This window comes from Otolemur garnettii, unplaced genomic scaffold (assembly GCF_000181295.1).
Source record: "Otolemur garnettii isolate 467f Iridium unplaced genomic scaffold, OtoGar3 scaffold00076, whole genome shotgun sequence".
In the NCBI taxonomy this organism is placed as follows: Eukaryota; Metazoa; Chordata; class Mammalia; order Primates; family Galagidae; genus Otolemur; species Otolemur garnettii.
This window is the reverse complement of record NW_003852471.1, coordinates 6839792-6849405: the sequence shown is the minus strand read 5'-3', so window position 1 is coordinate 6849405 and position 9614 is coordinate 6839792. Positions and strand designations below refer to the sequence as shown.

Here is a 9614-nt window from a genome sequence, read left to right as displayed (position 1 = left end):
TTTTTTTTTTAGATGTTAGAGGTTTAGGTTTAGTCCTATTATTAGGACTAAATTAGGACTAATAGGTTTAGTCCTATTATTAGGACTAAATTAATAAATTACTTTGGTTTAGTTAGAATTTACTCACAAAATGATAATCGAGGAAAGTTTTCCTATTGTCTCTGGAACATATCATGAATGAAATGAAGAATTCAGGGACTTTATCCTTCCCCCTGAGCTCTCCCAATGCCTGTGAAAACTGGGATGATGAATTAGCAATTCAGGAGTACTGACCAGTTAACACTATAATTACAACCTGGGGATTTTAGTTTAGCTAGGAAAAAAAGCTTTTTTTTTTTTTTATATATATATAATTCCCTTTTCATTACTACAAATAGTGAACTCTGTCAAGCTCATATATCATTCAAAGACAACATTGATTTATTTCCCAATTAGACTTTGAAAAAAATTTGCCAGGATTCTGCAATGTCCCAATCTTTACTCCAAGCATCTCAAAGGTACAGATTTGGATTGAGGTGGATACTATTATTATCCTATTTTGCAGAAGAATAAATTGAGGCTTAGAGGTGACAAGCCTCAGAGTTTGGACTTCAGTCTAAATCAATGTTCATTCAGAGAATAAATTTGTAACCACGACACCATTCTTACTTCTGTATTGCTCAAAGTCTTCCCAGTGTCTCCCATTCCTCCTTCTCTGTACTACCTTATGTAAAGCACTTGCATAAGAAAATAAGGCAAAAAAGATCACTGAGGATTAAGAGTCACTACATAACCATGAAAATACAAGAACATTGTAAGAAAAATTATAAGAAAAAAAGGACAAGTCCACAATTGTAATCAGATTTTAAAATATATGTTAAAAATGATAGATGACAGAGAAAACATATAGAACACCACATACAGAAATGTGGTGCCTTCTTTTCAAATGTGTACTGTGTATTAGGTTACTAGAAAAATGAAAGTATAAATATAAATTCTTAAAGAATCAGGATCACACAAAACACTTTCGCTAATGATTGACAATTAAACATCAAAATAGCCACTAAAAGTATGTATTTATTTGAAAATTTAAAACTGTTCCTAAAAAGTCATGGTTTAAAAAGGATACATTATTGATAGGAAGGATGGAGATGCATGTATGGGGAAAGGGGTATATGAAAACTTTGTACTTTCTGTTCCATTGTCCTATGAACAGAAAACTACTGTAAAATTAAGCTTATTAATTTATAAAAAATGGATGCAAATACATACTCTCACAATGAAAATGACAAAAATTTTAGAGTTGAGTGACAATGAAAGTCTGTTTAAAATAGAAAATGGAAAAAAAATCTCTCTATGATTTCCTTTGTAGATGGAGGTGTCCAATCTAGGAAGTCTGGTGTAAACATGGTACATATGGAGGGTTCACTCTGTCAGGCCTGTACTTAACATTACTGCATTATTGTTACAGCATCTCCATGAAATAGAGACTTTAATCACCTAAGATCCAATAGTAGTAGGAAGAGTCTTTTACATTGCAATCTAGGTTTTTTGATATCTACTGCTCATAACTTGCTTCTCCCCCACCCTTAATTTATTTTTCTGTCCTAATACTGCATCTTTTTCAGTATTTCTGCCATTACAAACATACAAATATAGCAATAAACACTCATATACTCACACTTGCCCTCTCTTGTCTCATTGTTTACTTAGGAGAAATTACTAGAAGTTGTATTAATATACCAACTGCTTATTTTGAAATTAATATCTATTAAGCAATCTAGCTCTATTTATTTCAATAATTTGTTGGAGAAACTGTATAACTTGTCCTATAGAATATAGGATTTGGATGATTACTTCCTGTTGGTGTTACCTGACATGTTTCTGTATCCCTTGCATAGACTGTAAACTAGTAGTTAATGCAGAACTTTGCTTAGATTCAGATTTAACTTTTTGAGCAAGGATACTTTATAAGAGCCACTTGTATATGATGAAAGTCATTCATGTACTTCTGATGTTTCAATGTCATCACCTTTCATTAAGACCACAAACTTTTGGTGTGGATCGCGCCTCCCTTCCCCGCTATGTTAACCTCTGATCTCTCTTCTTTTCTAGATTTCTGCTTTTTTTCCTAGCGAGAGCACTACCTGCAGCCCACTCAGAATAATGGCGACAGCCCAGGTATTGAACATTGATAAAAAGCTGTATGAGGGTAAAAGAAAAAAAAGTCTATGAATTGTTGGACAGTCCAGGAAAAGCCCTCCTGCAGTTCAAGGACCAGATTACAGCAGGCGATGCAGCTAAAAAGAATCTCCTGGAAGGAGAAGCTGCAATTTCAAATAAAATTACCTGTTGTATTTTTCAGTTGTGACAAGAGGCAGGTAAAACTGCTTTCTCCAAGAAATATGGGGAGACAGCTTTCATTGCACCCCAATGTGAAATCATTCGAATTGAATGGGTTTGCAGAATAGCAACTGGCTCTTTTCTCAAAAGAAATCCTGGTGTTAAGGAAGGATATAAGTTTTACCCACCTAAAGTGGAAATGTTTTTTTAAGGATGATGCCAATAATGACCCCCAGTGGTCTGAAGAACAGCTAATTGCTGCTAAGTTTTGCTTTGCTGGACTTGTCATAGGCCAGACTGAAGTGGAATATCATGAGTCATGCTACACAGGCTATCTTTGAAATACTAGAGAAATCCTGGTCGCCCCAGAACTGTACACTGGTTGATATGAAGATTGAATTTGGTGTTAACGTAATCACTAAAGAAATTGTTCTTGCTGATGTTATTGATAATGATTCCTGGAGACTCTGGCCATCAGGGGATCAAAGCCAACAGAAAGACAAACAGTGTTACCGGGACCTCAAAGAAGTAACTCCTGAAGGCTCCAAATAGGGAAGAAAAACTTTGAGTGGGTTACAGAAAGAGTGTCTTTTGACACCAGAAAGTCAGTGCAGGGTTGTAGTACTGATGGGCTCTACATCTGATCTCGCTCCCTGCAAGAAAACCAAGAAGCCCTGTGGAAGTTTTGGCACTTCATGTAAATGTCGGATAACATCTGCCCATAAAGGGCCAGATGAAACTCTGAGGATTAAATCTGAATATGAAGGGGATGGAATTCCTACTGTATTTGTGGCAGTGGCAGGCAGAAGCAATGGTTTGGGACCACTGCTGTCTCGGAACACTGCATATCCAGTTATCAACTGTACTCCCCTCACTATGGACTAGGGAGCTCAGGATGTGTGGTCTTCTCTTCAACTACCCAGTGGTCTGGGCTGTTCAACCATATTTTCTCCAGAGGGATCAGCTCAGTTTGCTGCTCAGATATTTGGATCAAACAACCACTTGGTATGGTGCAAGCTGCGAGCATGCATATTGAACACATGGATCTCCTTTAAGCTAGCTGACAAGAAAGTCAGGGAACATGATTTATAAGAAAGGATGGCATTGCATTTTTTAGGGGAAAACTACAAATTTCTAGTTTAGCTTTAGAAAAAAACTCAAGTAAAATGAAAACATGATTTTTAATCAGAAAAAAAATGTATTCATAAATAAATGCTTCTGTAGATTAAAAATAAAACAGACCACAAACTTTCTAAACAGGGCGAGGGCTACACCATGTGAAGTGAGATGGCCTGGCATTATAGAACACCAACTTCACACCTTGTATCTTCCTTGCTACAGCTTCCAGGAACATGAGATCCCCTCCTGTGTACCTTCTCCACCTCTCCTTTCCTTCTATGTTCAATTCAGAGAATCTCTCTATTGTGCCTTTTGTGAGCTGCTGGGAGAAGCTCCAGCACAAATGACTTGCCCCCTGTTTCCCCAGGTCTGTTTCCATTGTCTTAAAGATACTCTCTCTTTTCTTATGCCATCACTAGGTACTGTTTGAAGGAGACTTTCCACAGAATCCCATTGTAGCTAGCCTAGTAATGAAGACTTGGTTGCAGAATCCACAAACTACCAACATTACTGTTTGTTTCTGACATGCATCCTGGCCTCTTCTTTTGGGTGTTATACTTCCTGCAACCTTGCAACCACAGTTTGGGCAGCCCTCCAGCATAATTTTGGTTCACCATTGCTTTCTCACCTTGAATTTTGTGAATCAACACCCCTGAGATCTTCCCTCAACACTCCTCAGGTGTTTCCTGCTCCTACTGGGTTTGCTTCAACCCTCAGATTTGGACCCAGCCAGAAATCTATATATAACATAGTGGCTAAGAGTAGACCTGTGTTGAAGCATTGAAATCCAGAAGTAGAACTTTCTAGCTGACAAGCTACTTTCATCTTTTGTAAAATTGAATTTTCTTTTTTATCAATTAGTGTTTATTATATAGGGGTATTGTAAAGATTAAATGAGATAGAGCAAATGCCTAGGCCAATGACTGACACACAGGAAACACCCAGAGAATAGAAACATTATTATTGGTGTTACCACATTCCCAAACTTATGGGGTGTCTCCAGCCTTTTAGTTTCCACTGGGACCAGAGACATAGTATATACAAAAATTTGGTATTTAATAGAGAACAGATGAAATAATGAAGCAAAGTCAAATTTAGTAAAATCTGTATCGTTTAAAGCAATAAAATGTTTCTGAGGACAGAGTAAAAAAATTCTAGATCTTGAAGGAGTCTTAGAATTAACCCATTTCCATCTCTTGTTTTATAGATGAGATAAGAGAGTCCTAGATAGGTTGAAGGATTTGCTTTAAGATCCTCCCCCTATCAAGCAGGTGCATTACAATGTCAGCCATACCCCACTTTCACCAGCACATTTTCCTCCCCAATGCCCTGGAGATAATGGTTCACTTGAGATTAACCTTTTGGCTTTGTACACATTACTTGGATCATAAGCAGAAAGTGAAAAAAAATTTCTGAGTTGTACTTTCTACATGGAATAAAAGAATCAAGAATAACTTAATCAAGTGGGGGGAAACACATGCTTTAAAACTATTGGGGCTTTTGTCTTTCTTTGAGCAGCGGAACTGATATTTATTACCATGGCTGGCAGACACTGTTTGGTCTCAGGGAATGTATTCCTACATTTAAATGTTATGTCCAAAAAAAGAACAAAGAGATTCAAAGAGTTCCCTTTGAATGTAATTACAGAATTTCCATGATAATATACAAGAAGAGTTTTGTTGTATCACCACATATAAGCTCTGTGAGGGGAACGAATGGAAAATGGAATGCAAGCCACCATGACAGGCCATCGCTAAAAGCAGGTTTATGTGGTTCCAACTGTGTGGCTTAAAGGCTGATCATTTTTGGTTTTTCTTTGTTCTTTTAATGTCTTTGTTTCTTTCTAATTATTATGCATAGACAAATACACGTATCATATCAAATTTAATTGCACCGTCACAGACACTGTACAAATGATGATAAAATAGTATTTGCAATCTGCTTTGGTAATTTTTGGACTGTAACTGTGCCTTAATTTACACGACTGAAATGCATTTCACTTGTCTTCAAAGTAGTTATGATTCTGCCTAACTTTTTGTTTTAGATTACCCATTCCAGTTCTGCTTTTCAAAGAACATGGTTGATACATATCAATACCACAAATATTTTTATGTTTCAATATTTTATGTAAAAGACATTTTTCAAAAAAACTTAATTGTATTTCACCTTGCTAATTAATTATTATTAATTCATTTATTCAGTTTTGTTTGTCACATAGGGGTAAATTTTCGTGGAGTCAACGAATGAGGCTGAGCATGATGGGACACTCTAGCAGGGGTATTTGCAGAGCGCTAAGGGACCCAAATGAAGGGCGTCTAAACCAGAGCTGGGGTTCTTTCCAGGAATCCAAGGGCTGCTGTTAGTACAGTGCATGACACGTGATAAACTGGGTGTGAAGGGCCAATAAAACAAGAAGAGTGAAGTCCACTGCTCCTGGGAAGGAGGCTGTCTGGTGGAGGAAGCACGTGCGCCGCAGCCCCGGGCGGTTCTAGGAGCTCGCACCGCTCTGCAAGAGCACAATAAAGGTGTGTGGGTGGATGGCAGGTCGGCGGAAAAGGAAGCTGCAGACGTGGTGGGACTTTGTCATGAACCGCACATCACAAACTGAGGAGTTTCAGAACATTATTTTGGAAGCTATGGGGGTTCCGAACGCGAAGCAACAGGTGAACGCAAAACCCCACGGTGGCCCAGGAGCACCGACTAGTGTGCAGCCTCAGAGGCTCAACCCAAGTTCCAGTGTGATTCCCTGCAGCACACCAAGCCCTGAATTGTTGGAAGACAAAAGCTACGTGGGGTCTTGACTTTCCTTGTGTCTTGAACACTTCACAATCTCCCGTGATTAGAAAGTTGTTTCCTTCCCCCCTAGCTTGAATGTCAAGAAAAATAAACCTGGCATGGATGGAGCAGCTGCGCTGTTCTAGGATCAAGAGGACTGAGAATGAGGATTAAGTGGCAATGTGTTCATAACAGAAGCACATGGGGGAGAACAGGGAAGCCTCTGGAGGACAGGTCAGTGGTAGGGGAGGACCTGGGACTACAAAAGGAAAGTTTGTAATAGAAGAGGGAACATGTCAGTGGCCATTGTACAGCAGCTGTGGGATCTGGTCACTGAGAATGGCCTGAACACTGGTCACTCCGCCAAGGTGCTTATTAGACCCCAAGGTAGTTACATGGCCAGCACAGATCTCCAGTACCCAGCACAGCCCCTGCTCATGGCAGCCACTCTCAATATTTGTCGGCTGTGTTAATAAATGAACACCAAACACACAAACAATGATTTCATTTAGGAGAAAATCTTGCCATAGAAAACAGTGGCGCAAGAAGCTCTGGAGTATTTGACTTGGAGTTTCTCTTTCATGGGAGGGACAAGTCTTCAAAATAAGGTGGCCTGCTAATTGCACTCCACAGCAATCAGCCGCATGTAGAGACCTGGTGAGATAGATGCATTGAGCCCAATCAACCAATTTATCAAGAATTACAAAGTAATTGAGCAGCTCAGTTGGAAGACACTGAAGTGCTGCTTCCTAAACCCAGATACCTAGTTTCAAGGAAAATTGAGTTGAAATATTCCCTTATTTCATCAGCCCAATTCTGGAATTAGCAGTGGATCCAAGAGACTTCTCTTCTTGAATCAGTGACAGGGCTGTGGCTCAGTTATAAACTCAGGAGATTTGAGTTATTCCAACATATGATTGTTTGATTTTCCTTTTTAAATTTTAGGTTAATGTAAAGGTACAACCTAGGTTACAATGTCTGCATTTGTTATGTAAAGCCCCTCTTGTACTTGGGTCTGGCACCCAAGAGGTGTGCCATATACCCTTACATGGTGCCCATTAAGTAGGGGTACACCAATCTCCCTTCCTCTCTCTCTGCCCCCTTTCTCGTTTTCCCTCCCCCCAACTTGAATTGAGTTTTTCTCCTATGTAGGCATATTAGATCATCTACTGGCTTCATACTGGTATTAAGTACATTGGATACTTGCTTTTCCATTCTTGTGATATTTCCCTAAGAAGAATGTGCTTCAATTCTATCCAGGTTAATACAAAGGATGAAAAATCTCCATCTTTTTTTTATGACTGATGGAGTTGTTCATAATTTTCATTACAAAAATATTATACCACATAGAATTTGAAAGCTGGGAAAAAGGCTTTGTTGATTCAGGCTTAAATGTTAAGTAGATTATGAGGTTCTATAACAGGGTTCTTACAACAAATGCCCTATTTACAGTTGGGAGTGTGTATCTGTGCTCACCCTACCATGTTTCCCCCAAAATAAGACACTGTCTTATATTTATTTTTTCTCAAGAAGACACACTAGGGCTTATTTTCAGGGGATGTCTTCCTCTCTGCACAGAAATGCATGGCGTGGCTATACAGATACATCACTTGGTCTTATTATTGGGGTAGGGCTTATATTTAACAAATGCATAGAAATCCTGCTAGGGCTTATTTTTTGGGAAGGTCTTATTTTCGGGGAAAACATGGTACATGGTCTCAGAATGAGGAACAAGCAGACAGAGCCATAGCTGCTCTGGAATCATAGCGCTGATCTTTAGGAAACACATACCCTCCGCTCTAACATCCTATAAATGACTTAATGATGGAGGGAGTCAACTTTTTGAAATAATTTATAAAACTTAACTGAAGTCCTAAATAAGTAGCAAGCTCTTTAGTTTTGATTTTGTACATTTCTGCTCTAGGCATTTTTTTCCGCATACTGAAACGCTTAGAAATTGGAAGATTTTCGTTGTTATGTGCTTCCCACACAGATATACAAAATAAATGCTGATTCTATAGGACTAATGTGTGCTCTAGCTATACTCACAATCAGGAATATGCAAACAAAACCATGGGTATCTCCTTGTGTTCTTACTGCTTTTTCTGGTTTGTCTTTGTAGACATTTCAATTCTAGCTGAACTCTCTCATCGAAAACATTCATAGCCAGTATACCAAAAGTGGCAGCTCAATTACATATGGATTGGGATCCAATTAATCCTTTCTGATAACTTTATCTACTTGGTTTACACCCAAGATTGCTGGCAGGAAAATCATCTCTGAATTTCTTTCCAAATATAGTGTTGGCAGATTTTATTTTCTCTTTATATATATATGTATATTTTTTATCCTTAAGATCTGAGAATTTGCACTCTTTTGTGTGAAAACAGTTTCTACTTCAGTGAAAATTAAATTACTTTTCATAATGTTAGATATTATAGTATTTTTAGGCGATGAGTAAACCGTCGAGTCATTTTGAATTGTTAATTTATGACATCAGTTCTTATTAAAAACAATGTCTCCCTATTGATATTTAGGAGTGACATGGCACCCCTGCTGGTATCAGGATAACACTTTTAATTTTGAGATTTAAAAAAGTTTCATTCTTTCTTTCTAGCCACCCAGCCAAAGTGAACACAAAGTAGAACAACATAAATCTTTGTTTCAAATCTTCAATTATCTCAGTAATACAATTTTGGATCAAGTCGTGAGAAGTACATGCTACATTACTGTAATGTGCCAGTGGCCTGCTCTTGAAACTTATAAACTGATCAAGTCCTTATAAAACAAATTCTTTGGCTCCCACTTATTTTGATCATAGAATAATTTTGTTATACCTAGTTCATGTTTTCTTTTTTAGTGACTGGATGAGAGTGGTTGTTGATGCAACAGAATAATATTTAATATTTTTCCTTCTTAGTAATTTCCCTTTACTCTCAGCCTAAAAGACATTTAAGAGAAGGGAGAACACAGAGAAGCTGGTGAGAACAGGGGTGAGAACTCTTAACTCTGAGTTTTAAAAGAGGGTCTTCAAAGTGAGAGCTTTCAACTCTGAGAGTAAGGTTCTTGGTGAGAGATTTTATTTATTTATATATTTATTTTTTTTTGAGGCAGAGTCTCACTCTGCTGCCCAGACTAGAATACAGTGGTGTCAGCCTAGCTCACAGCAACCTCAAGCTCCTAAGTTCAAGCGATCTTCCTGCTTCAGCCTCATGAGTAATTGGGACTACAAGTACCTGACACAATGGTTGGCTACTGTTTATTTTCAGTAGAGACAGGGTCTTGCTCTTGCTCAAGCTGATCTAGAACTAAACTCCTAAACTCAAGGGATCCTCCTGACTCAGCCTCCCAGAAGCCACTGTGCTTGGTCTGTTATTGTTATTATTATTATTATTATT

At 38.2% G+C, this 9614-nt stretch overlaps 1 protein-coding gene and 1 pseudogene across 3 annotated transcripts in view; one reads left to right on the top strand and one right to left on the bottom strand.

Annotated features, from left to right (window-relative positions):
• Positions 1-9614, bottom strand: part of LOC100950123 (schwannomin-interacting protein 1) — a 578277-nt gene that overhangs the window by 186385 nt on the left and 382278 nt on the right. The window lies entirely within an intron of this gene.
• Positions 2146-3414, top strand: LOC100950837 (annotated as a pseudogene).